Raw genomic sequence first — 25694 nt, 5'->3', positions numbered from 1 at the left:
CATTCGAAAGCTGTGGAGGGCGCTTCAAGAAAAGGTGTGTGAGGGAACCTCGCTCATGCTGGTCCCCAAAGACTCAAAGCTGCCCTTTCCTCACAATGTAACAAAAAAGCTTACAGCACCTGGTATTCTCAGGCGGTCTCCCATCCAAGTACTAACCAGGCCCGACCCTGCTTAGCTTCCGCGATCAGACGAGATCGGGCGTGTTAAGAGTGGTATGGCCGTAAGCCCTTGACTCTCACACACATGGGCTCTATATCCATTTCACACACTTTACAACCTCAGAAAAAAAGTGATGCGCAAAAGCCTCAGGGTCTTTTCACACGCCAAATAGGTGTCCTGTCAATAAAAGAAAAGAATGTTGATGTCATCTAGAGAAAAGTACTGCATCTGCCATCTGTCTACTTCAAATTACACGCTGCATGAGATTCCATTTCAAAGCTGCAGAAAGGCGCTTTAAGAAAAGGTGTGTGAGGGAAGCTCGCTCATGCTGGTCCACAAAGACTAAAAGCTGCCCTTTCCTCACAAAGAAACAAAAAAGCTTACAGCACCTGGTATTCCCAGGCAGTCTTCCATCCAAGTACTAACCAGGCCCGACCCTGCTTAGCTTCCAAGATCAGACGAGATCTGGCGTGTTCAGAGTGGGATGGCCGTAAGCCCTTGACTCTGACACACATGGGCTCTATATCCATTTCACTCACTTTACAAGCTCAGAAAAAAAGTGACGTGCAACAGACTCACGGTCTTTTCAAACGCCAAATAGGTGTCCTGTCAATACAAAGAAAAGAATGTTGATGTCATCTAGAGAAAAGTACTGCATCTGCCATCTGTCTACTTCAAATTACACGCTGCATGACATTCAATTTCAAAGCAGCAGAAAGGTGCTTCAAGAAAAGGTGTGTGAGGGAAGCTCGCTCATGCTGGTCCCCAAAGACTCAAAGCGGCCCTTTCCTCACAATGAAACAAAAAAGCTTACAGCACCTGGTATTCCCAGGCGGTCTCCCAACCAAGTACTAACCAGGCCCGACCCTGCTTAGCTTCCGAGATCAGACGAGATCGGGCGTGTTCAGAGTGGTATGGCCGTAAGCCCTTGACTTTGACACACATGGGCTCTATATCCATTTCACACACTTTACAACCTCAGAAAAAAAGTGATGCGCAAAAGCCTCAGGGTCTTTTTACACACCAAATAGTTGTCCTGTCAATACAAAGAAAAGAATGTTGATGTCATCTAGAGAAAAGTACTGCATCTGCAATCTTTCTACTTCAAATTACACGCTGCATGACATTCCATTCGAAACCTGTGGAGGGCGCTTCAAGAAAAGGTGTGTGAGGGAAGCTCGCTCATGCTGGTCCCCAAACACTCAAAGCTGCCCTGTCCTCACAATGAAACAAAAAAGCTTACAGCACCTGGTATTCCCAGGCGGTCTCCCATCCGAGTACTAACCAGGCCCGACCCTGCTTAGCTTCCGAGATCAGACGAGATCGGGCGTGTTCAGAGTGGGATGGCCGTAAGCCCTTGACTCTCACACACATGGGCTCTATATCCATTTCACACACTTTACAACCTCAGAAAAAAAGTGATGCGCAAAAGCCTCAGGGTCTTTTCACACGCCAAATAGGTGTCCTGTCAATAAAAGAAAAGAATGTTGATGTCATCTAGAGAAAAGTACTGCATCTGCCATCTGTCTACTTCAAATTACACGCTGCATGAGATTCCATTTCAAAGCTCCAGAAAGACGCTGAAAGAAAAGGTGTGTGAGGGAAGCTCGCTCATGCTGGTCCCCAAAGACTCAAAGCTGCCCTTTCCTCACAAAGAAACAAAAAAGCTTACAGCACCTGGTATTCCCAGGCGGTCTTCCATCCAAGAACTAACCAGGCCCGACCCTGCTTAGCATCCGAGGTCAGACGAGATCGGGCGTGTTCAGAGTGGTATGGCCGTAAGCCCTTGACTCTGACACACATGGGCTCTATATCCATTTCACACACTTTACAACCTCAGAAAAAAAGTGATGCGCAACAGCCTCAGGGTCTTTTCACACGCCAAATCGGTGTCCTGTCAATAAAAGAAAAGAATGTTGATGTCATCGAGAGAAAAGTACTGCATCTGCCATCGGTCTACTTCAAATTAACCACTGCATGACATTCCATTCCAAAGCTGCGGAGGGCGCTTCAAGAAAAGGTGTGTGAGGGAAGCTCGCTCATGCTGGTCCCCAAAGACTCAAAGCTGCCCTTTCCTCACAAAGAAACAAAAAAGCTTACAGCACCTGGTATTCCCAGGCGGTCTTCCATCCAAGTACTAACCAGGCCCGACGCTGCTTAACTTCCGAGATCAGACGAGATCGGGCGTGTTCAGAGTGGGATGGCCGTAAGCCCTTGACTCTCACACACATGGGCTCTATATCCATTTCACACACTTTACAACCTCAGAAAAAAAGTGATGCGCAACAGACTCACGGTCTTTTCACACGCCAAATCGGTGTCCTGTCAATAAAAGAAAAGAATGTTGATGTCATCGAGAGAAAAGTACTGCATCTGCCATCTGTCTTCTTCAAATTAACCACTACATGAAATTCCATTCCAAAGCTGCAGAGGGCGCTTCAAGAAAAGGTGTGTGAGGGAAGCTCGCTCATGCTGGTCCCCAAAGACTCAAAGCGGCCCTTTCCTCACAATGAAAAAAAAAAGCTTACAGCACCTGGTATTCCCAGGCGGTCTTCCATCCAAGTACTAACCAGGCCCGACCCTGCTAAGCTTACGAGATCAGACGAGATCGGGCGTGTTCAGAGTGGTATGGCTGTAAGCCCTTGACTCTCACACACATGGGCTCTATATCCATTTCACTCACTTTACAACCTCAAAAAAAATGTGATGTGCAATAGCCTCACGGTTTTTTTACACACCAAATAGGTGTCCTGTCAATACAAAGAAAAGAATGTTGATGTCATCGAGAGAAAAGTACTGCATCCTCCATCTGTCTACTTCAAACTACACGCTGCATGATATTCCATTTCAAAGCTGCAGAAAGGCGCTTCAAGAAAAGGTGTGTGAGGGAAGCTCGCTCATGCTGGTCCCCAAAGACTAAAAGCTGCCCTTTCCTCACAAAGAAAAAAAAAAGCTTACAGCACCTGGTATTCCCAGGCGGTCTTCCATCCAAGTACTAACCAGGCCCGACCCTGCTTAGCTTCCAAGATCAGACGAGATCGGGCGTGTTCAGAGTGGGATGGCCGTAAGCCCTTGACTCTGACACACATGGGCTCTATATCCATTTCACTCACTTTACAATCTCAGAAAAAAAGTGACGTGCAAAAGCCTCACGGTCTTTTCAAACGCCAAATAGGTGTCCTGTCAATACAAAGAAAAGAATGTTGATGTCATCTAGAGAAAAGTACTGCATCTGCCATCTGTCTACTTCAAATTACACGCTGCATGACATTCAATTTCAAAGCTGCAGAAAGGCGCTTCAAGAAAAGGTGTGTGAGGGAAGCTCGCTCATGCTGGTCCCCAAAGACTCAAAGCTGCCCTTTCCTCACAAAGAAACAAAAAAGCTTACAGCACCTGGTATTCCCAGGCGGTCTTCCACCCAAGAACTAACCAGGCCCGACCCTGCTTAGCATCCGAGATCAGACGAGATCGGGCGTGTTCAGAGTGGTATGGCCGTAAGCCCTTGACTCTCACACACATGGGCTCTATATTAATTTCACTCACTTTACAACCTCAAAAAAAATGTGATGTGCAACAGCCTCACGGTCTTTTTACACACCAAATAGTTGTCCTGTCAATACAAAGAAAAGAATGTTGATGTCATCGAGAGAAAAGTACTGCATCTGCAATCTTTCTACTTCAAATTACACACTGCATGACATTCCATTCCAAAGCTGTGGAGGGCGCTTCAAGAAAAGGTGTGTGAGGGAACCTCGCTCATGCTGGTCCCCAAAGAAGAAAAGCTGCCCTTTCCTCACAATGAAACAAAAAAGCTTACAGCACCTGGTATTCCCAGGCGGTCTCCCATCCAAGTACTAACCAGGCCCGACCCTGCTTAGCTTCCGAGATCAAACGAGATCGGGCGTGTTAAGAGTGGTATGGCCGTAAGCCCTTGACTCTGACACACATGGGCTCTATATCCATTTCACACACTTTACAACCTCAGAAAAAAAGTGATGCTCAAAAGCCTCAGGGTCTTTTCACACGCAAAATAGGTGTCCTGTCAATAAAAGAAAAGAATGTTGATGTCATCTAGAGAAAAGTACTGCATCTGCCATCTGTCTACTTCAAATTACACGCTGCATGAGATTCCATTTCAAAGCTGCAGAAAGGCGCTTCAAGAAAAGGTGTGTGAGGGAAGCTCGCTCATGCTGGTCCCCAAAGACTAAAAGCTGCCCTTTCCTCACAAAGAAACAAAAAAGCTTACAGCACCTGGTATTCCCAGGCGGTCTTCCATCCAAGTACTAACCAGGACCGACCCTGCTTAGCTTCCAAGATCAGACGAGATCGGGCGTGTTCAGAGTGGGATGGCCGTAAGCCCTTGACTCTTACACACATGGGCTCTATATCCATTTCACTCACTTTACAACCTAAGAAAAAAAGTGATGCGCAAAAGCCTCAGGGTCTTTTCACACGCCAAATCGGTGTCCTGTCAATAAAAGAAAAGAATGTTGATGTCATCGAGAGAAAAGTACTGCATCTGCCATCTGTCTACTTCAAATTAACCACTGCATGACATTCCATTCCAAAGCTGCGGAGGGCGCTTCAAGAAAAGGTGTGTGAGGGAAGCTCGCTCATGCTGGTCCCCAAAGACTCAAAGCTGCCCTTTCCTCACAAAGAAACAAAAAAGCTTACAGCACCTGGTATTCCCAGGCGGTCTTCCATCCAAGTACTAACCAGGCCCGACGCTGCTTAACTTCCGAGATCAGACGAGATCGGGCGTGTTCAGAGTGGGATGGCCGTAAGCCCTTGACTCTCACACACATGGGCTCTATATCCATTTCACACACTTTACAACCTCAGAAAAAAAGTGATGCGCAACAGACTCACGGTCTTTTCACACGCCAAATCGGTGTCCTGTCAATAAAAGAAAAGAATGTTGATGTCATCGAGAGAAAAGTACTGCATCTGCCATCTGTCTTCTTCAAATTAACCACTACATGAAATTCCATTCAAAAGCTGCAGAGGGCGCTTCAAGAAAAGGTGTGTGAGGGAAGCTCGCTCATGCTGGTCCCCAAAGACTCAAAGCGGCCCTTTCCTCACAATGAAACAAAAAAGCTTACAGCACCTGGTATTCCCAGGCGGTCTTCCATCCAAGTACTAACCAGGCCCGACCCTGCTAAGCTTCCGAGATCAGACGAGATCGGGCGTGTTCAGAGTGGTATGGCCGTAAGCCCTTGACTCTCACACACATGGGCTCTATATCCATTTCACTCACTTTACAACCTCAAAAAAAATGTGATGTGCAACAGCCTCACGGTCTTTTTACACACCAAATAGTTGTCCTGTCAATACAAAGAAAAGAATGTTGATGTCATCTAGAGAAAAGTACTGCATCTGCAATCTGTCTACTTCAAATTACACACTGCATGACATTCCATTCGAAAGCTGTGGAGGGCGCTTCAAGAAAAGGTGTGTGAGGGAAGCTCGCTCATGCTGGTCCCCAAACACTCAAAGCTGCCCTTTCCTAACAATGAAAAAAAAAAAGCTTACAGCACCTGGTATTCCCAGGCGGTCTTCCATCCAAGTACTAACCAGGCCCGACCCTGCTTAGCTTCCAAGATCAGACGAGATCGGGCGTGTTCAGAGTGGGATGGCCGTAAGCCCTTGACTCTTACACACATGTGCTCTATATCCATTTCACTCACTTTACAACCTCAGAAAAAAAGTGACGTGCAAAAGCCTCACGGTCTTTTCAAACGCCAAATAGGTGTCCTGTCAATACAAAGAAAAGAATGTTGATTTCATCTAGAGAAAACTACTGCATCTGCCATCTGTCTACTTCAAATTACACGCTGCATGACATTCAATTTCAAAGCTGCAGAAAGGCGCTTCAAGAAAAGGTGTGTGAGGGAAGCTCGCTCATGCTGGTCCCCAAAGACTCAAAGCTGCCCTTTCCTCACAAAGAAACAAAAAAGCTTACAGCACCTGGTATTCCCAGGCGATCTTCCATCCAAGAACTAACCAGGCCCGACCCTGCTTAGCATCCGAGATCAGACGAGATCGGGCGTGTTCAGAGTGGTATGGCCGTAAGCCCTTGATTCTGACACACATGGGCTCTATATCCATTTCACACACTTTACAACCTCAGAAAAAAAGTGATGCGCAACAGCCTCAGGGTCTTTTCACACGCCAAATCGGTGTCCTGTCAATAAAAGAAAAGAATGTTGATGTCATCGAGAGAAAAGTACTGCATCTGCCATCTGACTTCTTCAAATTAACCACTGCATGACATTCCATTCCAAAGCTGCGGAGGGCGCTTCAAGAAAAGGTGTGTGAGGGAAGCTCGCTCATGCTGGTCCCCAAAGACTCAAAGCGGCCCTTTCCTCACAATGAAACAAAAAAGCTTACAGCACCTGGTATTCCCAGGCGGTCTTCCATCCAAGTACTAACCAGGCCCGACCCTGCTAAGCTTCCAAGATCAGACGAAATCGGGCGTGTTCAGAGTGGTATGGCCGTAAGCCCTTGACTCTCACACACATGGGCTCTATATCCATTTCACTCACTTTACAACCTCAAAAAAAATGTGATGTGCAACAGCCTCACGGTCTTTTTACACACCAAATAGTTGTCCTGTCAATACAAAGAAAAGAATGTTGATGTCATCTAGAGAAAAGTACTGCATCTGCAATCTGTCTACTTCAAATTACACACTGCATGACATTCCATTCGAAAGCTGTGGAGGGCGCTTCAAGAAAAGGTGTGTGAGGGAAGCTCGCTCATGCTGGTCCCCAAAGACTCAAAGCTGCCCTTTCCTAACAATGAAAAAAAAAAAGCTTACAGCACCTGGTATTCCCAGGCGGTCTTCCATCCAAGAACTAACCAGGCCCGACCCTGCTTAGCATCCGAGATCAGACGAGATCGGGCGTGTTCAGAGTGGTATGGCCGTAAGCCCTTGACTCTGACACACATGGGCTCTATATCCATTTCACACACTTTACAACCTCAGAAAAAAAGTGATGCGCAAAAGCCTCAGGGTCTTTTCACACGCCAAATCGGTGTCCTGTCAATAAAAGAAAAGAATGTTGATGTCATCGAGAGAAAAGTACTGCATCTGCCATCTGACTTCTTCAAATTAACCACTGCATGACATTCCATTCCAAAGCTGCGGAGGGCGCTTCAAGAAAAGGTGTGTGAGGGAAGCTCGCTCATGCTGGTCCCCAAAGACTCAAAGCGGCCCTTTCCTCACAATGAAACAAAAAAGCTTACAGCACCTGGTATTCCCAGGCGGTCTCCCATCCAAGTACTAACCAGGCCCGACCCTGCTAAGCTTCCGAGATCAGACGAGATCGGGCGTGTTCAGAGTGGTATGGCCGTAAGCCCTTGACTCTCACACACATGGGCTCTATATCCATTTCACTCACTTTACAACCTCAAAAAAAATGTGATGTGCAACAGCCTCACGGTCTTTTTACACACCAAATAGTTGTCCTGTCAATACAAAGAAAAGAATGTTGATGTCATCTCGAGAAAAGTACTGCATCTGCAATCTGTCTACTTCAAATTACACACTGCATGACATTCCATATGAAAGCTGTGGAGGGCGCTTCAAGAAAAGGTGTGTGAGGGAAGCTCGCTCATGCTGGTCCCCAAACACTCAAAGCTGCCCTTTCCTCACAATGAAACAAAAAAGCTTACAGCACCTGGTATTCCGAGGAGGTCTCCCATCCAAGTACTAACCAGGCCCGACCCTGCTTAGCTTCCGAGATCAGACGAGATCGGGCATGTTCAGAGTGGTATGGCCGTAAGCCCTTGACTCTGACACACATGGGCTCTATATCCATTTCACACACTTTACAACCTCAGAAAAAAAGTGATGCGCAAAAGCCTCAGGGTCTTTTCACACGCCAAATAGGTGTCCTGTCAATAAAAGAAAAGAATGTTGATGTCATCTAGAGAAAAGTACTGCATCTGTCATCTGTCTACTTCAAATTAACCAATGCATGAAATTCCATTCCAAAGCTGCGGAGGGCGCTTCAAGAAAAGGTGTGTGAGGGAAGCTCGCTCATGCTGGTCCCCAAAGACTCAAAGCAGCCCTTTCCTCACAATGAAACAAAAAAGCTTTCAGCACCTGGTATTCCCAGGCTGTCTCACATCCAAGTACTAACCAGGCCCGACCCTGCTGAGCTTCCGAGATCAGACGAGATCAGACGAGTTCAGAGTGGTATGGCCGTAAGCCCCTGACTCTGACACACATGGGCTCTATATCCATTTCACTCACTTTACAACCTCAGAAAAAAAGTGATGCGCAACAGCCTCAGGGTCTTTTCACACGTCAAATAGGTGTCCTGTCAATACAAAGAAAAGAATGTTGATGTCATCGAGAGAAAAGTACTGCATCTGCCATCTGTCTACTTCAAATTAACCACTGCATGACATTCCATTCGAAAGCTGTGGAGGGCGCTTCAAGAAAAGGTGTGTGAGGGAAGCTCGCTCATGCTGGTCCCCAAACACTCAAAGCTGCCCTTTCCTAACAATGAAAAAAAAAAAGCTTACAGCACCTGGTATTCCCAGGCGGTCTTCCATCCAAGTACTAACCAGGCCCGACCCTGCTAAGCTTCCGAGATCAGACGAGATCGGGCGTGTTCAGAGTGGTATGGCCGTAAGCCCTTGACTCTCACACACATGGGCTCTATATCCATTTCACTCACTTTACAACCTCAAAAAAAATGTGATGTGCAACAGCCTCACGGTCTTTTTACACACCAAATAGTTGTCCTGTCAATACAAAGAAAAGAATGTTGATGTCATCTAGAGAAAAGTACTGCATCTGCAATCTGTCTACTTCAAATTACACACTGCATGACATTCCATTCGAAAGCTGTGGAGGGCGCTTCAAGAAAAGGTGTGTGAGGGAAGCTCGCTCATGCTGGTCCCCAAAGACTCAAAGCTGCCCTTTCCTCAAGCTGAAGTTAAAAGAATTGCAAATTAATCCTTCACAGGTACTTGTTCACAGAGATGGATGAAATAAAAATTGAATATATTCTAGTATTATAAAAATACAATGAACAAAATTATTAACAATGAGTAAGAGGATTTTCAAAACAAAACAAACAGTGTCTTTCTTGGTTCTGAACTTTCGTTTCACTGAAAATAAAAATCTTTTTTAGTTAGATAGTTTCACATAAAATACCCTCAAGTCATCCTTTACACCTCAATTGTAAGGAAAAAAAGTTTCCTCTACAAAAGATAACCCTTTTGTTTTTTAAAAATATACATCATATTTAATCCCTTTCAGAATCCTTAAGTTACCTTCTAAAACGGTATTCTTTAATTTACAACAACTAAAACTCAATATTTTACCTGTGGGCACACACACATTCATATGAAACACCTTAAATTTAATTTTTACCTGTTTCAGGCCTGTTTATTGAAGCTCGTGTGAGGTCGGGGCTTCACAACTGTAATGGCCGCTTCACTCGCAGCTGAGCACACAATAAAAGCAAGTGCATGTGTATGTGTATGTTAGTCCTCACAAATCCAGGGTTTTATTAGAAGGGGGAGAACGGGAATGGAGGATGAGAGTCTGAATGGTAATGGCAATGGCGGTGGCAGTCACAATCCAAACACTCACACGCAATGGCGGGACAGCGAAAGTCACGAAGAAGAAAACACAGCAGGACAGGGCACAGCAGAACAGCAGAGCCATCGGATGGAAACCCGTCTCTCTCTCTCCAATGTCCGTCTCCTTCAAGCATATTATCTTAATTTAGCCACAATTATCAAACATTATCTCGTGTCGAATTCGCATTACCTTTACTTTCGCTCCAAAAATATTACAACGCTAAAGCTACGATTTGCAGGCACATTAGCACGGAATGCTATCCCTAGCTAGCACGTCGCTAACCATGTACACATCCAGTCTCTTTTCACTATAACAGTTAGATAAAGCGCAAATACAGGCATAAATATTCACCTCTCGAAGGTCACACAGAAGTTTACATCAGGACCACCAGTCGTCGACCTCTAAAATAAACTTAAATGCTCTCCACACAAATGATGCCTCCCCTCTTAACTCTCTGATCATTGCCTCTGTTTCTCTCCCCATGCGCGCTAACTACTCACCTCACAAACCTGAGCCACTAGTCCCACCCCTTACACAGTAACTTTCCTCTCATTGGCTTTTGCGGTCTTAATACACCCAAAGATAAGACAGGAATGAAATGATTGACAGGTAACAATTGAGGTTACATATAAACACGGCTTCTTCCCCTCTCCTTATTCTCAGATCACTGATCTTTTACAGACTCAGAGAACTTAAAGACCTTTATATGAATTTATTTTTTAACTGTAAATAGTTTTACTTTTTAAATGTTACATATTATATTTATGCTTTTAACCTGCTCACATTATAACCAATTTTAAAGATCATGAACTCTATTTATTTTTGAACTTTTTAACACATCTTTTTATGCTTTTTATGCGATGTAATTTATTTGATTTTTGTACAGGGCTACATGTTGTATGATAACAAGAGTGTATATTGTTTACAATGTGTTACAGTCAATGGGTGGCACGGTGGTACCGTTGTTAACAGTGTCGCCTCAAAGCAAGTTCAAGTCCTGGCTCGAGCACAGGTTCTTTCTGTGTGGTGTGTGCATGTTCTCTCCGTGCCTGCGTGGGTATTCTGTCTGCAATGGACTGGCTACCTGTCCAGGGTGAAACCTGCCTCTCACCTGAAAGCCACTGGGAAAGGCTCCAGCCTCCCCCTGCAACCCTTAACAGAAATAAGCTGGGATGCATGGAAGTATAGAAAGCGGATACAATGAAGCGCATACAAATTTTTCGAATGCATGAAAAAGTCTCACCTTTTGTTTTTTTCATATTGGTTAGTTTGGAAGCATGGAATTTCTGACAAAGCCTAAGTTTGTATTGTTTATTCACTGATTTTTCTGACAATTTACAAACAAAGCTTTCAAAACTGAGAGGACAAGCAGTGGTGTTTAAGATCAACACCCAACATGGGGCTTGAACCAACAACCCTGAGACTAAGAGTCTCATGCTCGACTGACTGAGCTAATCAGGTTACGTCAGTGTAAGTCCCATAGCATGAAGTGGTCAGAGTGAGAGACTCACAGTCCTGTGAGTGATCACCCACCCATCTATCCATCCATCCATCCATCCATCCGTCCATCCATCCATCCATTTTTCCGCTTATCCTGTTAAGGGTCACAGGGTGGGGCTGGAGCCTATCCCAGAGGGGACATTACCTTGGACAGGTCAGTGGTCCATCGCAGTCCACCGCAGCCAACAAATATTGACAGACAACCATTCACACTCACAGCCATACCTACGGTCAATTTAGAGTTGCATTTCCATTTGCATGTCTTTGGACTGTGGAAGGAAGCTGGAGTACCTGGAGAGAACCAGCACAGGGAAAACATGCAGACACTCTCAGGATTTATTCCAATGAAGCGCCTAAAAAAGGAGTGTTGGAACTCACTCAGATGAATGAGACATTATAAGCCATCAAATATATACATGTAGATGTAGTGTTGGAGATCCAAGAAAAGAGGGAGAAAAGAGAAGAGAAGAAGAAGAAGAAAAAAACAGCTTCTTTGACCAGATAACATAGTTGTCTATTTCAATGTTTGAGGTCTGAAAAAATAACTGATTAACTGTGAAATGTGATGGACAGGCAAGTACTTACTAGGATCAGGGCAGCTGGAAAATAGGCTCCTGCATCTGTAGGCAATGTCAGAGACAAAGAAAAATCAACACAAATGAGCAGGCACTTGAACGATGCTAAAACCACTCTTTTTTAAACAAATACAACCACAGCTTCTGATCTATGGCCTTAAGTACACTGTAATCATGCCATCAGACAGACTCATGCCAGAGCAGTAGCCTAGCACAAGATGGAGGAACGTAATTGCATGTAAACACAGTCAGTGTGCACTCATCTTAATATGAACCGACTTAACTGTTGTGTGACACGTATATTGTGTGTACTGTAAAATGGTTCAGACTATCAGAAAGCTTCATGAATTCACAGGCAAAATACAGATGTCGCACACATTAATTTGTGGAGGCTCGAGATGTAAAAAGTAAAGTCAACTCTCTGTGTTTTTTGGATTAATTTGCAAGCATTTTCAACATTTTGGCTAGCTGCTAAATCTGGCTAGCATGATGTGCACCGAGTGTAATTATCAATGCAAATGTGGCAGGATGAGAGGTCCCATCCTAGCAGTGAGACTGGTTGGTGATGCCTGACTTGGCTTGTACCATCATTAGCCAACCAGTGTGAGGCGCTGCTCTATAAATAGGGGCAGCATCTACCTGGTCAATCTCTTGCTCTTGGGGTCCGCGGTCCTCCCACTTCCTGGTCACCTCGCTTCCGCCTCTGATCGCCTCACGTCTGCCTTCTCGCCACCGTCTGTGCTGGTATGTAGCAGTAGCTCCCTGTAGCTCGTGTTGCATGCTGATCATGCACGTTTTTCATATTCACATGTTTAATTGTAGGCGTCCGGCTTTTGGGACACGGTCCCTTAATCGCCGCTAGTGGGGAAACACCCCCCCCCCCCCCATCTGACGTGCAGAGGCTGTTTGCCACAGCATACTAGCAGTGAAACCCTTTGCTCTGCATGCGTGCGATCTACACCTGATTGGCACAGCTGGTGAGCCGTGACACTGAGGAAGAACTAGCTGCTGCTTTGCTACCGGGCGCTGTCTTGCCAGACTATCCTGCTTTGCTAGATGCTCCTGCTTTGCTCTGGCTGCTGTTTTGCTACAGACTACCCTGCTTTGCTCTGGCTGCTGTTTTGCTACAGACTACCCTGCTTTGCTCTGGCTGCTGTTTTGCTACAGACTACCCTGCTTTGCTCTGGCTGCTGTTTTGCTACAGACTACCCTGCTTTGCTCTGGCTGCTGTTTTGCTACAGACTACCCTGCTTTGCGCTGGCTGCTGTTTTGCTACAGACTACCCTGCTTTGTTACAGGCTCCTGCTCTATTAGCCTGCTCTGCTACTAGCCTGTTCTGCGACCTACTGGCCATCTACACATGTTTTGCTTGTTTGTTTGTTCACTGTTTACTGTGTTCACTGGAGTGCTCTGCTTCTGTGTTAACGAATTGGAATCCGCTGTGTGTTGAACTGGAGGTTGTTTCAGTAATTCACCTTGTTTAACCAGGGTCTGCCAGATCCTGATGTCCACCGTGTGGCGCCACTGAACTGTCCTTCATGGTGCTCTGAAGGTTTGGATCTGCATTGTTTCCCATTCCTCCGCTTGGGCTTCAGGGTGTAGCAAGCTGCTGGACGGCTATCCGTTAGCTCCCTGGTCTAGCAATGGAGAAATGAACTCGTTTCTGGTTATTTTGGGTTGTATTATTTTTCCTTGCTAATTTGTGTTTAATAATTAAATCTTGTTTCTCGAATTAATTTTTAAATTGTGGTTTGAGTTTTGTTCTGGTTTTTGTGTTTTTTTTAGTTTTGGTGTTAAATTATAATTCTTGTCATTTCGTTTCAGGTACTGGAAGCTCACGGTCCTGGCGTCTCTTTTCCTCTTGTGTGCTGTGCACCCCTGTTTTGCTTTAATCATGTGTGGGTTTTTTTTTTTAAATGTGATGTCCCAATTGATCAGGGTGTCTTCTGTCTTGGGATCCCTCCCCCCCACTGGTAAGCTCCAGACTTGTTTAGATTTATTCTTGTTCTCTTTTTAATCTGCTGGCCTGTTTACAGTAAAATATTTTTGTCATGGAACCACATCTCCTGCCAATTAGTAAATGAACCTGTGAATGCCTTTTGGTCGGTACGTTAACTATTTCCTTGGGCAAAATTCCCAAGGTGGCGTTGTCCGGCTTTGGTCACTATTATATTTTAATAAGTGCACCCCCCACTCGTGTGTGTCGCCACACAAACTGGAAACTTCACTTAGCCTCCACTGGCCTACAGACTTTGCGCCAGTGTCTACAATAAATGCAATCGCTACTCACCAAATGATTGAGATTGAGATGGATGACGAAAACCAAGGCTCTTGCCTCACATGCAGATCAGGAGATTCTCCTTGCGTCCATAAGGCAAAGATACTGTTGATTTATTTACAGTGAAGTACTGTATTTTAGCATTACAGCATAGTTCTGTTAAACAGTCATGGGGTGTAATTTAACAGATTCCTATTAGAATTAACGGCAAAGTACTGTATTTTTATAAACGGTGATACTATTGAAATCTTGTAGTAAATTTACAGCAGTTGCTTGCAGTGTACAAGTCCCACTGCTTTCATAAAATTCATCACTGGATTCAGGACGACCCCTGCTACTCGGCCCCGGTGGGCGGGAGGAGGCTCAGGCCCAAACAACGCTGACTGCAGCTTTAATTTAATCCTAGGTTTATGTAATACTCTGATAAATCAGTGGTATTTATTTCATGATTTTCACAGGAATAAATTAAGAATAAAATGCCAGTTCATGGTTAAGCTAAAATTTATTTACATAAATAAGTATTTGTTATGAAGAAGATATTAAAATGTAAATAAAATTTGTTTAAAATTAGTAACTTTCAAAAAAACGTAATTTCACGGGGTGTGAATGTCTTTCAAAAATGTTAAAGTAATTCTATTACGTTAGGTTACGTGCGTGAGTTCATGACCTTTAGTGTTTACACTTCCGGGAGAAACGAGCGCGAGGAAGGAGCGTCGTGTGAATGGCGTAACGTTATCGGAGTTTCGAGACTGTGTGTCGTCGGAGAGGAGTTTTTATCGGTAACGGACTGTGAACTGTAATTGACCGACGTGATCGGAGTGCGTGAGTCGGATTCTCCGCCACCGATTGTGTTTTGAGCACCAGGCAAGTCCAGTTACAGAAGCTAGCGGGAGCTAGGCTAACGCTGTCCACGCTGAAGGGAGACGACGCTGCACGGACGGGACAGGAGCTTCGGATAGTCGCCTCGGGAGAGAGTCGTTAACGGAGGATGTGCCGCTGCTGCCGAGTCACGGAGGTCTGTTGCTGCGGGCTGCTGCGAGCGGGACGGTTGCTGCCATAACGAGCGAGGGATTCATCGGCTGCGGTCCGGTATTGTTGACTTCACCGACACACGGGGGGATCTGGTAAAGGTTTCCATCATGAGCTCCAATTAAAGCGGGCCAACGAAAGTAAACATGAGTGCACTCGAAATAAAATTAGACAGTTGAAAAAAAGACAAACAATATACCCCGGGGTTCTTCTTTTTATTTTCTATAGTCTTGTTTATTCAAGGTTTGAATGTGTTTTTCTGCAAGCCTTTAATACATTTTCTAAACTGAAATCTTGTGTTGTTTCATTGAATTTGTGTGTTGTTACTGAAGCTTTACAGCAGAGTTTAAAGGTCAAGTGTACTCCCCATAGCCTCCATTTGAATATTTAAGAGTGAGAATCATACATTGCCCTAGATTGATATTAATTATTCCAGATGGGACTTTTACCATACAAGATATTTGAAATGAGTTAAAGTGTTCCCTGTAAGCCTAAGGTGGGTTTTAATATTGGAGCCGGTGGTAAAAGGGTTACATTTAGAAATCTAAACCCCTGCTACCATGAGCACACATGGAAATAAAGACTCAACTGACCGCTCGGTCTACTTCAGCTAGCACACTGAACAATACTGTTGTTTACTTGCTAGCTGATAAGTGAGCAGCTGATGTTTGCAATAACATTGAAATAAACTAAAAATAGAGTCAATAGCTCAAATCCTATCACCACCAAAGGAGCCACGTCTTTAACACTTCAATCTCATAGCGACTCCTCAGGATTTCTTCTTCTCTCCATTGCATTTTGTAGGAGGCTCCTGCCGGTCCACACTGCCTTCCCCCTAACAGATTCAGCTACTGAGACTAAAGTTCGTTAGTGAGCTCAATGCATAAAAGTGACGTAATATTTGTTGAAAACTAAATAGGCGTGAAGCTGTAACCTCACATGAACACTTGAAGTCTAGATTTCAGCTGCATGTGAAGAAATCAGCATAAAATCCTTGTGTTGGTGTTTAAACCTGGACTACCAGAACCAGGCTAAGAGGTGTTTGTCTGTTAGCTGTGAAGCAAACTGAAACATGAAGGCTTTGAGGGTTTGTTCTCAACACAAAAAGATTCAATGCTCAAACTGCCAACTCTGTAAAAAAAAAAAAAAAAAAAAAAACATTTTTACAAATCTCAGTTTATTTCTTCATGAAGATCTTAATGAGGCAATCAGCACCAGAGCACTAAAGTTAAAATTAGTAACACCGTCACGAACGATGGATTTATTTGACCCAATGTAGTTTTCCTGATCAAATATAGTTTTCATCAAAATATATATTTTTTTATAATTATTTCCCAATATGCAACGTCACATAAATGAAAAAATGGAGGACCCTATAAAATGACCTGACGTCAGTGTTCAAGGGTGAAGTCATTTTTGGAATGAAGAAGAGTTCATCCAGCTTTTTTTGCCTCGTGTCTCTGAACCAGTTCATTTGTTGTGTCCACGCCGTTCCGTGTTTAACATGTTTTATGTAACATGAATAACATATTAATATACAAATATATACATGACATAAATTATATATAGACACAGATAAACATCAATAACCAGTGAGAGAAGTCATGTGGTTCTCCGACCTCTCTAAGCTGCATCGCAGTGCTGGAGGAGTGCTGACATCATCATTTATGGTTCCTTGCTGGATGAAGGCCTAAACTATGGAGTGAAATCTACTGCCTTGAACTCACTCTTCATTTCTGCTCAGGCTTTTCCTGCCAGCAAGGCAGTGGCAAGAAAAGCAGTCAGCTGATGGCCACAGCTCAACATGAGAAGGACACATTTCTTTTGAAGAAAAAACATTTCAAGGAGTTTTTCCTGCCAATACAGGACAACACCCACTCACAAACCAGTGCTGGACAAGTTCCTTCAAAGCTGTCATGCCTTATTTCTTACTTGTTACTGTCATTTTAAAATAATTGGTTCCATCACGATAGTGTCTGCCAGCGCTTGGTGACTGCACAGGAGGTCTGTGGACCGCAGGGCCACATCAAGCCCATTTCCTCAACTCTCCATTTAGTACAGAGGTCCCCAAGTATGGACCAGTGAGGATAAATGTGATAGTGTAGAAGTCCTTTTGTTCTTCAACTTGTCCAACTTGATGGTGAGTCTCCTTTATCAAGGATTACTGAATGCTTGTGTTATTCATGGCATTGTTAACACTTTATAAACCCTTCATTCAGAGCTGTAAAGAACCTTTAACCTCATATCCCAGACATCAAAGTGGGCCACTAACCGGTGAGATGAAGCTATGCTATGCTGCTACATTCTGAAGAGGTAAAGTAGCAGGTTCTGAGAGTGATGGCTAACCTGGATGTGTTCATCTCCTACTTTAATATCAGCGTCCCAACTTGGAGCTCTGACCACCTCCAGCTTTTTGTTCCTGTTTCTGCTTCAGTCAACAGGGAACTCAAACCTGCAATAGAATCATCAACAACAATGGAATAGAAAACAGAGGAAGACAAAATATCATAAACTTACAAAGCTGAGAAATGTTCATGAAGAATAAATGCACACATTATGATTGAGGCCAGAAAGTAAAACTCCACACCAAATGTATTTTGACATGTAGGGATAATGAACTTGAATGTGTTGAAATAGCAGATAAATGAATCCACTATCACAAGATGGCGTCACAGATCTCACCATCAAGTTGGACCAGTTGAAGAACAAACAGACTTCTCCACGATCACATTTATCCTCACTGGTCCGTACTTGGGGACCTCTGTACTAAATGGAGAGTTGAGGAAATGGGCTTGTTGTGGCCCTGCGGTCCCCAGACCTCCTGTACAGTCACCAAGCGCTGGCAGACACAATCGTAATGGAACCAATTATTTTAAAATGACAGTAACAAGTAAGAAATAAGGCATTACAGCTTTGAAGGAACTTGTCCAGCACTGGTTTGTGAGTGGGTGTTGTCCTGTATTGGCAGGAAAAACTCCTTGAAATGTCATGCAAGTTTTTTCTTAAAAAGAAATGTGTAAAACATTCATTAACATCCAGGCCCAAAGACAAGAGAGGGCAACGCTCCAGGAGTCTTTGATCTCTGAATGCTGAGCATTGATCTCCTGCTTCAGTCTTTGATCTCTGACTGATCCGAAATTAATCAAAGGATCACATCAGCATATTGGTCCAGTCTACAGATGGTGATTTTACCAAGTGCACTACAGCAGTCCTTGTTGCTGTCTGCTGTTGTGTCACAGCAAAGTAAGGAAACAGCCTGACGGTCCTCAGGAGGAAATTCAACAACCTCCAAAGATGGAGGTGAATCTAGACCTGCTCATGTTTACTGTCCTTGATGAACTTGACAAACACACCACATGTCACACACTCTACAGTTTCAATCTGTTGAGAACATGAAACGTGAGGCCCCAGTGACCCTGCATGAAATTTTTGTCCAATTCAAATTTTGATTCATGACCCAGAACCACTCAAAACCCCTGAAAAATAAAGGTTTGGGTGCATTAAAGACATAAATAATAACATCATCATGTTTCAAGGGGGCTGCAGGGTGGTGCAGTGGTTAGCACTTTGGCCTCACAGCGAGAAAGTTCTGGGTTCGAGTACCGGCTCGGGCGCAGTATCTTCTTGTGTAGAGTCTGCAAGTTCTCCCCGTGCCTGTGTGGGTTCTCTCTGGTACTCCGGCTTCCTCCCACAGTCTAAAGACGTGCAATTTGGGGAAAAGGCTGATTGGATTCTCTAAATTGACTGTAGGTATGAATGTGAGTGTGAAAGGTTGTTTGTCCCTGTATGTTGGCCCTGTGATGGACTGGTGACTGGTCCAGGGTGAACGCTGCCTTTTGCCCGTAGACACTGGGATAGGCTCCAGCTTCCCCCGAGACCCTGAACAGGAATAAGTGGAAGAAGATGAATGAATGTTTCAAGGTTTTCTTCCCTCAAATCTGAAGGTCAAGCTGCATTATTTGCAGTGCTCATTAGCAGGGGAATTAGCTCCAATGGTAGAGTGCTAGCTTAGCATGTGAGAGGTAGAGGGATCCATGCCCTCATTCTCCAGAATACTTCAGCTTGTTCTGTTGATCAGAGGAGCTGCTGTGTGATGAATGCTGATGTTTGTCCACTGCTGTGATAAAGTGTCACCCTGTTACTGATACTGACCATTTCAGCTAATTCCCCTGCTAATGAGCACAGCAGATAATGCAGCTTGACCTTCATGCATGGTTGGATGAGCGTCACCAGGTGAAGCTTCTCTGGTTGACCAACATGTGGAATCTCTTTCAATACTCCAGTGGTGGTTTAAGTGATGAAAATATGGATTAGTCACTGGAAGTGTGTGTGTGTGTGTGTGTGTGTGTGTGTGTGTGTGTTTAAAAAGGCAAAAAAAACTTTTTTCAGCAATAGAACTTTAATACAAACACAAAATGAAAAGCAGAACAAGCCAGAACCCAAAATATGGATTTACAGAGGAAGCGTGCTGGGCTCAGAACCCAGAGGTTGATGGATCAAAACCATCCTCTGCTAAAAGAAGGGAACAAAATAAACCTGATTGTTTTGAAATGTGAATCTGTTAAAGAGGGGTGGAAATGGTGAGGTAGTCATTGTCCCTTTTGTTTTATTACAGAGACCTCATTGTTACTTAAATAATTTTAATTCTTTACTTGAAGATTCACGCTTTTTCGCTCAAAATGTATAAAACTTCTTGTATGTTGGTGCCCCATCACACACAACAGGTGCTCTTGTACTCTTTTCACCTCTGACCCACAAACATTCATAGTCTTCCAGTGAACATCCAATTATCTTCTGAAATCAGTGATGAATCTTTACCTGCTGAGACTCATTATCTCTGACTGTGACTAGCATGTGCTAGCAGAATACAGCACTCCTTCTTCATTATCTGTCTTTGTCTCTGACCAGCTCTCCTGCTCTCTTTCCTCCTACCAGTCAAAGCAGACATCTTCACCTACTGATCTTGGATCTGCTGCCTGTTCCTGCCTAGTAAAAGAAGGATCAAGCACCTGGTTCTACAGGCTGAATTAACTCCAGGACGTTGGCCAGCCGTGTCAGTTGAAACCTTATTTGTCCAAATAGAGAAAAAATATGTCTGATTGTTAATGAAAGATGTCATCATGGCTTTGAAACTGTGGTTGGGGACAAACCAACATGAGCACATTCATGGAAGAATAGCAATAAAAACAGGAAGTGTTAGTTAGCAAGTACTCACCAGTCTTTCACTATCATACTTGATTCTAGTGGAACAACATGGCTGCAGCTGACTGTGCTGCCTGGTGGTGGATCACTCTTCACCATCCTCACAGGCCTTGATGGAACCAAAAAAGCGAGTTCCTGGAGAAGATCTTCCAGGGGGTCCAGGTTAAAGCGGTGCCCCAGCTGGCACCAGGATCTGACCCAGGTCCTGCATGTGAGATACTGTCAGTTCTGTTCTGCCCTGCTCACAACCACAGGCTGGTGGTGAGGCCTGCAGCAACCAGGGCCCCAGTCACCAAGTGTATAAAGGCTGGTCATTGTGGCAGTGGGAGGAGTCAAAATGAAGACAGACCAATGTGAGCAGGACGTGACTGCAAAAGTAAGAAGAACTTGACCATGTTTCCTACACTACCCAGGAGGCTTGGTAGTTGTTGAAGGAAGCTCCAAAAGCAAAGAGCAGACAGCAGGATATAAAAAGAAAAGATCCAGACACTAAAACTACAAGTAGAAACAAGATGAAATGCTAAAAGCTTTGGAAAGATACTCCAAGGTTGTATATACATTATTATATACACTACTATTCTCATTGACTCCTAAAGAGGGAAAGGAAAAATTAGAATGTGGATCAGATCAGCTGATTTCAGTGTTAAGTCCATCCCTCCATCCACTTTCTATTCTTATCCTTTAAGGGTCACGGGGGGGGGGGGGGGGGCATCAGTCTCATGCAACCTAAACTAAAACTTCAGTCAGATCAAATTCAAATTAAAGCAAGAGTTTCCATATCAAAGTCAGAATTCCTGATGATGTCATCAGGGCTTTGACAGTACCTAGAATTCTGTCTTTGATCTCAGGAGGACATGAAAGAAACACAATTGAGGAAAGTATAAGAGAGCACATTCAGCTTCATTAGAAACACTTGAACTGTTGAACAGTAGAATTTGTTTGAAACAGTTTACATCACTGAGTGACAGGATTGAAGAGGGAAGATTTTTCTACTTAACATTTAATTCTAACTTAAAACTGGGGATGAACATTCTCAGTAGTTCATATACTAATATACAGAGGAAGTCATGTCATTCCCTTTTGGAAAAAAAAACAAGAAAAAAAACATGTGAAGCTCCTCCCCCCAGCTCCAGATGGTACAGACAGATATGAGAGTGGCAAGGAAGCAAAGAAGTGTTGTGCTCCTCTCCAGTGCTCTTGTGTTGTTGTGTTCTTCTCAGCTCCATCATGAAGACGTGCTGGCAGTGGGCGCTGGTGGAAGTTTGCAGCTCTCACTGGAAAGTCCTGAGGCTCCTCCCATTCTGAAGCAGGCAGTTGCTCCCAGCCAGCCGACACTTTCCCTCTCTTGTGTAGGAGTGAAGAACAAAATCAAAATAAAGAATCATCACTCTTTCATTGGGGGACATTTTTTCTCATTCTAAAAATTCAACAGCTTCTATCATTTCTTTTACAGAATATGTCAGTGATATACTAGGATTTTCTGTTGTGCTGTCAAATTAACTTTTATCGATGCTTCACACTTCAGGTGTGAAAGTTTTTCAGTGGGAAAGACATGAGAATGAGGACGAGGCTGATTGATACTCTAAACTGACTCTAGGTGTGACTGTGAGTGTGAATGGTTGTCTGTCTTTATGTGTTGGCCCTGCAATGGACTGGCGACCCCTCCAGGGTGAACCCACTTCACGCTGAAAGCTGGGGAGACAGGTCCCCCCACCCCACAACCCTTAACAGGATAAGTGGAAGAAAATGGATGGATGGATGGATGAATGGATGGATGGATGGATGGATGGATGGATGGATGGGCTACAGTTCAGTCACTGTGTCTCTTGTTCCCACAGTGATTTGATGCATCCTACCAACACAGCAGGACTCACCAGGAGACAATGGATTGTCAGTCATTTTTCACTGACAGCGCTGGAGCCGGAGCCCACAAGGTCACAACTGGCATTGGTGGACTCCAGGATATGTTTGGACCTACAGAAATGCACAACCTGTTAATGACAACACTTTCATATATTTAGCCCTGCTCACAGATCTCTGATACAATTTTCAAGTCATACAACAGGTTCAATGTTGACCCTTCGACCACCGTTACACTGAAGCAGAGTTCAATGGCAGTGTTGCATATGTTGGGAGGAGCCTGTGGCTCTCGGTTCAGAGGATGATTTGAAGAATTCGTTGTTGCTGAACTGTTTATGCTTCAATTTCTGGACGTTCACTGGTGGAATGTTTGTGGGTCAGAGGTGAAAAGAGTACAACTGCACCTTTTTTGTGTGATGGGGCACCAACATGCAAGAAGTTGTCAAACATTTCCAGCAAAACAGCATGAATATTCAAGTAAAGAATTAAAATTATTTAATTCAGCGTTTAACTACCAGGCCTCTGGAATAAAACACAAGGAACAACTGACTACCTCACCATTGACTTCACACTGATAACCAGGAGGTAACGTGGTCGTCAGAGCAGCGATGCTCAGGTCTGTGGACTGAACAATGTCCTCTATTTCACACACACACCACTCTTTCATTGGGGCTCCTTTCTCCTTGTTCTGACAGAAATTCAACAGCTTCTGTCATTTATTTCACAGGAAATGTTGATGACACTCTGGGATTTCTTGTTCTCCTGCTGTCACTGTCAAGTGCCAGCTTAACATGTGAGAGGTAGCAGGATCCATGCATGTGTTCATGTTTACAGCAGACAAGGAGGAAAGAGGGAACCCAAGAAAACAAGTCAGCGTGAAAGAGGAGCAGATTTTAAAACTCCTCATCATTTCCACCTCCAGGAGTGAAGCCCCAAGAGGGTCCAGCTGGCAGAGTTGTCACTCATTTCTCCACCACCTCACTAACCTGAGCTTTAGCATCTGAGAGAGGATTTCAGGGACTTTTAGCAGTGGTTCTCACTTCATCTTCTCAGTATAAAGTTTAAAGCAAGCTGGCCAGGAGTTGAACCTAGAATCTTCTGATCCCATTATCCATTGCACCACCAGCCCTGTGAAGGAGCTGCTATGTTCATGTATGTTTGCTTTTACAGAAAATCCCAACAATTTGGTGGCATTTTCAGGGGACACAATGGTGCAGTGGTCAGCACTGTGGCCTCACAGCAAGAAGGTTCAGCTCTCCTCTGTATTTGGTTGCGAGGAACTTGAATCAGTCCTCAGTGGAGCGGTGCTGCTGAGGCTGAGTGAGGCTTGAGTGAGGGACTGAGCAGGAGCAAACAGGTTCAAGCAGGTTCAGGCAAACTCCACTCAGTCCACCAACATCAAAGCAGAGGAACTGAGTTCATCTAACAAAATGATTCATATCATCTCCACTTGGAATGCTCTGGAACTACAAGTACACTTAAAATGGCCGACTTATGACAACAGAAGGAACTTTGAAGTAGATTTGATTTATTTAAGTCAGTGACAGTCATTTTTTTCAAGAACTTAGTTCAGGTAACTTCATTGTTTTACTAAGATGAGCTTTAATGTTATAACATTGAAACAAGATCTTCATGTATTGATGGATCCATCACAAATATGAGCCTTCCCAGTCTGTCAGGTGGTAGAATTCAGTCAGCACCAATAACAGGAGAGTCAGAGTTTAGAAACCAAAGACAGACATTAAAGTCTCACATTAAAGTGTTATATCTTTGAAAATATACTGCAATACATGAAATATTATATTTCCATGGATGGAAACCTCGTTCTTATATTCTTTAATATACTGCAATAGTAATGGACCCTCTATGACACTGTAGTGATGAATCTATCAAGGAGAACAAATTATTATAATCAGAGAATTTTGAAGTCAAGTTTGAGATCAGTTTGATCCTCTCTCTCCCTCTCTCTCTCTCTCTGTCTCTCTGTCTCTCTCCCTCTCTCTCTCTCTCAGGAGCTTTTAAATGAATATTTCAATAAAACGGAACAGGAGACTGAAGAGTGATCACTAAAACCCACAGGCTGAATGGGACATCTTTTAAAAATATTGAACCACTGAGTAAAACCATAGAAGCGCTCCTGTCTCGTCGGTGCTAACAAGTTAGCTGTTGAGTGAGTCCAGCTGTGCTGTCTAGGAATCCTGGTAAAAAGCCTCCACACATCAAACAGCTGGTGTGTTGGTGGATCTGTGGATCCTGCTGGAAGAAGCAGGATGGAGCTCTGAATGGTTCCTGTCTAAAAGAGCTTCTCTGTGCAGCTCCCATCAGCTCCTAAAAACAGGAAACCAGCAGATTCAGTGTTGAACAGTGGCATTAAAATGTTTCAAAAGCTGTCCTGTCCACCATTTGTTGGTGCAAAGACATTTAAAAACACCAGTTGAACATTTTCCAAAGTTTTCTGTGTAGGTTCTCATTCATCCAGGTCATCGTAGATCGAAGCGAAGTAAAACCTGGTCAACTGGACGTAAGTTTACGTACCGTAGTTTAAAACTTACGTCCAGTTGACCAGATTTTACTTCGCTTCGATTTTCCAAAGTTGCTCTCACCTTCTTTCAAACACCTGGAACGATTTCCTCCAAATCAAAAGAAACTGGTGAAAAAACAACAACAAAAAACTCCTGGAGAATCAAACTCCACCCTCTGCTCCAACTGGACTTGGGACTTCAAATGACCTCCATTAAAAGCCTGCCTGCATCCCCATTCACTGACTGTTGTGCTGTGGGTCTCCTGGACAAACATGGCAGGGATCCTCTAGATCTCCAGGAGTTTAAAAAGAGCAGCTCTTTTAAAATGGGTTCTGGCTCCATTCAGGTTTAGAGAGCTGAGATTAAAATCACACATGAATAAAAGAGGGAACCCAAGAAAACAAGTCAGCGTGAAAGAGGAGCAGATTTTAAAACTCCATCATTTCCACCTCCAGGAGTGAAGCCTCCCGGGACCCAAGAGGCTCCAGCTGGCAGAGTTCTCACTCATTTCTCCACCACCTCGCTAACCTGAGCTGTAGCATCTGAGAACAAATCAGTGACCCCCTTCAGTCCAGAGCCAACTCCACAAACTCTGAGCCCCACTTTACCCACAGCCAGCCGGCCTCCTCAACACTGCATGACACACGACGACTAAATTGAAGACTCAGCCGTCTCATCAAGAGATCTGTCACATGCGTCTGCTGTGGAGGGTCAATCTGTCCGTCCACATTCAGATCATTGATGCAGCGACTCTGCTATGATCAAACTACTCAGGATGAAACAGACCAATGTTGACATCAAGTAGCAACTCAGCAGCTGATCAACAGAGTCCAAAGCACCAGTAGAGCCTGTTCATCATCCCTGGGGGATCTTAGAATTCTTTCTTTGATCTCACCTTGATTTCTCAATGATTTTTTTGTACACACAAATTAGGAGTTGATGGGAGTTGTTGCAGATACCAGTGT

The 25694-nt window shown here is 44.1% G+C and overlaps 18 non-coding genes and 3 pseudogenes across 18 annotated transcripts; all 21 read right to left on the bottom strand.

Annotated features, from left to right (window-relative positions):
• Positions 1 to 107: 107 nt before the first annotated feature.
• Positions 108 to 226, bottom strand: LOC147266363 (5S ribosomal RNA). The gene has a single exon (XR_015114388.1). It is a non-coding gene; the product is annotated as a 5S ribosomal RNA (ribosomal RNA).
• Positions 227 to 536: 310 nt separating this feature from the next.
• Positions 537 to 655, bottom strand: LOC147266362 (5S ribosomal RNA; annotated as a pseudogene).
• Positions 656 to 966: 311 nt separating this feature from the next.
• Positions 967 to 1085, bottom strand: LOC147266361 (5S ribosomal RNA). Its single transcript, XR_015115437.1, has one exon. It is a non-coding gene; the product is annotated as a 5S ribosomal RNA (ribosomal RNA).
• Positions 1086 to 1395: 310 nt separating this feature from the next.
• Positions 1396 to 1514, bottom strand: LOC147266360 (5S ribosomal RNA). The gene has a single exon (XR_015113025.1). It is a non-coding gene; the product is annotated as a 5S ribosomal RNA (ribosomal RNA).
• Positions 1515 to 1824: 310 nt separating this feature from the next.
• Positions 1825 to 1943, bottom strand: LOC147266359 (5S ribosomal RNA). The gene has a single exon (XR_015115021.1). It is a non-coding gene; the product is annotated as a 5S ribosomal RNA (ribosomal RNA).
• Positions 1944 to 2252: 309 nt separating this feature from the next.
• LOC147266358 (5S ribosomal RNA) lies at positions 2253 to 2371 on the bottom strand. The gene has a single exon (XR_015113346.1). It is a non-coding gene; the product is annotated as a 5S ribosomal RNA (ribosomal RNA).
• Positions 2372 to 2680: 309 nt separating this feature from the next.
• On the bottom strand, positions 2681 to 2799 carry LOC147266357 (5S ribosomal RNA). Its single transcript, XR_015115392.1, has one exon. It is a non-coding gene; the product is annotated as a 5S ribosomal RNA (ribosomal RNA).
• A 311-nt stretch (positions 2800 to 3110) lies between these two features.
• LOC147266356 (5S ribosomal RNA) lies at positions 3111 to 3229 on the bottom strand. The gene has a single exon (XR_015114535.1). It is a non-coding gene; the product is annotated as a 5S ribosomal RNA (ribosomal RNA).
• A 311-nt stretch (positions 3230 to 3540) lies between these two features.
• On the bottom strand, positions 3541 to 3659 carry LOC147266355 (5S ribosomal RNA). The gene has a single exon (XR_015114607.1). It is a non-coding gene; the product is annotated as a 5S ribosomal RNA (ribosomal RNA).
• A 310-nt stretch (positions 3660 to 3969) lies between these two features.
• On the bottom strand, positions 3970 to 4088 carry LOC147266354 (5S ribosomal RNA). Its single transcript, XR_015112925.1, has one exon. It is a non-coding gene; the product is annotated as a 5S ribosomal RNA (ribosomal RNA).
• Positions 4089 to 4398: 310 nt separating this feature from the next.
• Positions 4399 to 4517, bottom strand: LOC147266353 (5S ribosomal RNA). Its single transcript, XR_015115366.1, has one exon. It is a non-coding gene; the product is annotated as a 5S ribosomal RNA (ribosomal RNA).
• A 309-nt stretch (positions 4518 to 4826) lies between these two features.
• On the bottom strand, positions 4827 to 4945 carry LOC147266352 (5S ribosomal RNA). Its single transcript, XR_015113345.1, has one exon. It is a non-coding gene; the product is annotated as a 5S ribosomal RNA (ribosomal RNA).
• Positions 4946 to 5254: 309 nt separating this feature from the next.
• LOC147266351 (5S ribosomal RNA) lies at positions 5255 to 5373 on the bottom strand. The gene has a single exon (XR_015114048.1). It is a non-coding gene; the product is annotated as a 5S ribosomal RNA (ribosomal RNA).
• A 311-nt stretch (positions 5374 to 5684) lies between these two features.
• On the bottom strand, positions 5685 to 5803 carry LOC147266350 (5S ribosomal RNA). Its single transcript, XR_015114534.1, has one exon. It is a non-coding gene; the product is annotated as a 5S ribosomal RNA (ribosomal RNA).
• A 311-nt stretch (positions 5804 to 6114) lies between these two features.
• On the bottom strand, positions 6115 to 6233 carry LOC147266349 (5S ribosomal RNA). The gene has a single exon (XR_015115342.1). It is a non-coding gene; the product is annotated as a 5S ribosomal RNA (ribosomal RNA).
• A 309-nt stretch (positions 6234 to 6542) lies between these two features.
• On the bottom strand, positions 6543 to 6661 carry LOC147266348 (5S ribosomal RNA; annotated as a pseudogene).
• Positions 6662 to 6972: 311 nt separating this feature from the next.
• On the bottom strand, positions 6973 to 7091 carry LOC147266347 (5S ribosomal RNA). The gene has a single exon (XR_015114668.1). It is a non-coding gene; the product is annotated as a 5S ribosomal RNA (ribosomal RNA).
• A 309-nt stretch (positions 7092 to 7400) lies between these two features.
• LOC147266346 (5S ribosomal RNA) lies at positions 7401 to 7519 on the bottom strand. Its single transcript, XR_015113120.1, has one exon. It is a non-coding gene; the product is annotated as a 5S ribosomal RNA (ribosomal RNA).
• Positions 7520 to 7829: 310 nt separating this feature from the next.
• Positions 7830 to 7948, bottom strand: LOC147266345 (5S ribosomal RNA). Its single transcript, XR_015113350.1, has one exon. It is a non-coding gene; the product is annotated as a 5S ribosomal RNA (ribosomal RNA).
• Positions 7949 to 8257: 309 nt separating this feature from the next.
• Positions 8258 to 8376, bottom strand: LOC147266344 (5S ribosomal RNA; annotated as a pseudogene).
• A 311-nt stretch (positions 8377 to 8687) lies between these two features.
• On the bottom strand, positions 8688 to 8806 carry LOC147266343 (5S ribosomal RNA). The gene has a single exon (XR_015114046.1). It is a non-coding gene; the product is annotated as a 5S ribosomal RNA (ribosomal RNA).
• Between the last annotated feature and the right edge of the window lie 16888 nt (positions 8807 to 25694).

The sequence above is a fragment of the Aulostomus chinensis genome, chromosome 4 (assembly GCF_037954235.1).
Source record: "Aulostomus chinensis isolate RoL2024-O1b breed Wild chromosome 4, RoL_Achi_v1.0, whole genome shotgun sequence".
Lineage (NCBI taxonomy): Eukaryota > Metazoa > Chordata > Actinopteri > Syngnathiformes > Aulostomidae > Aulostomus > Aulostomus chinensis.
This window is presented reverse-complemented; position numbering and strand designations above follow the sequence as displayed.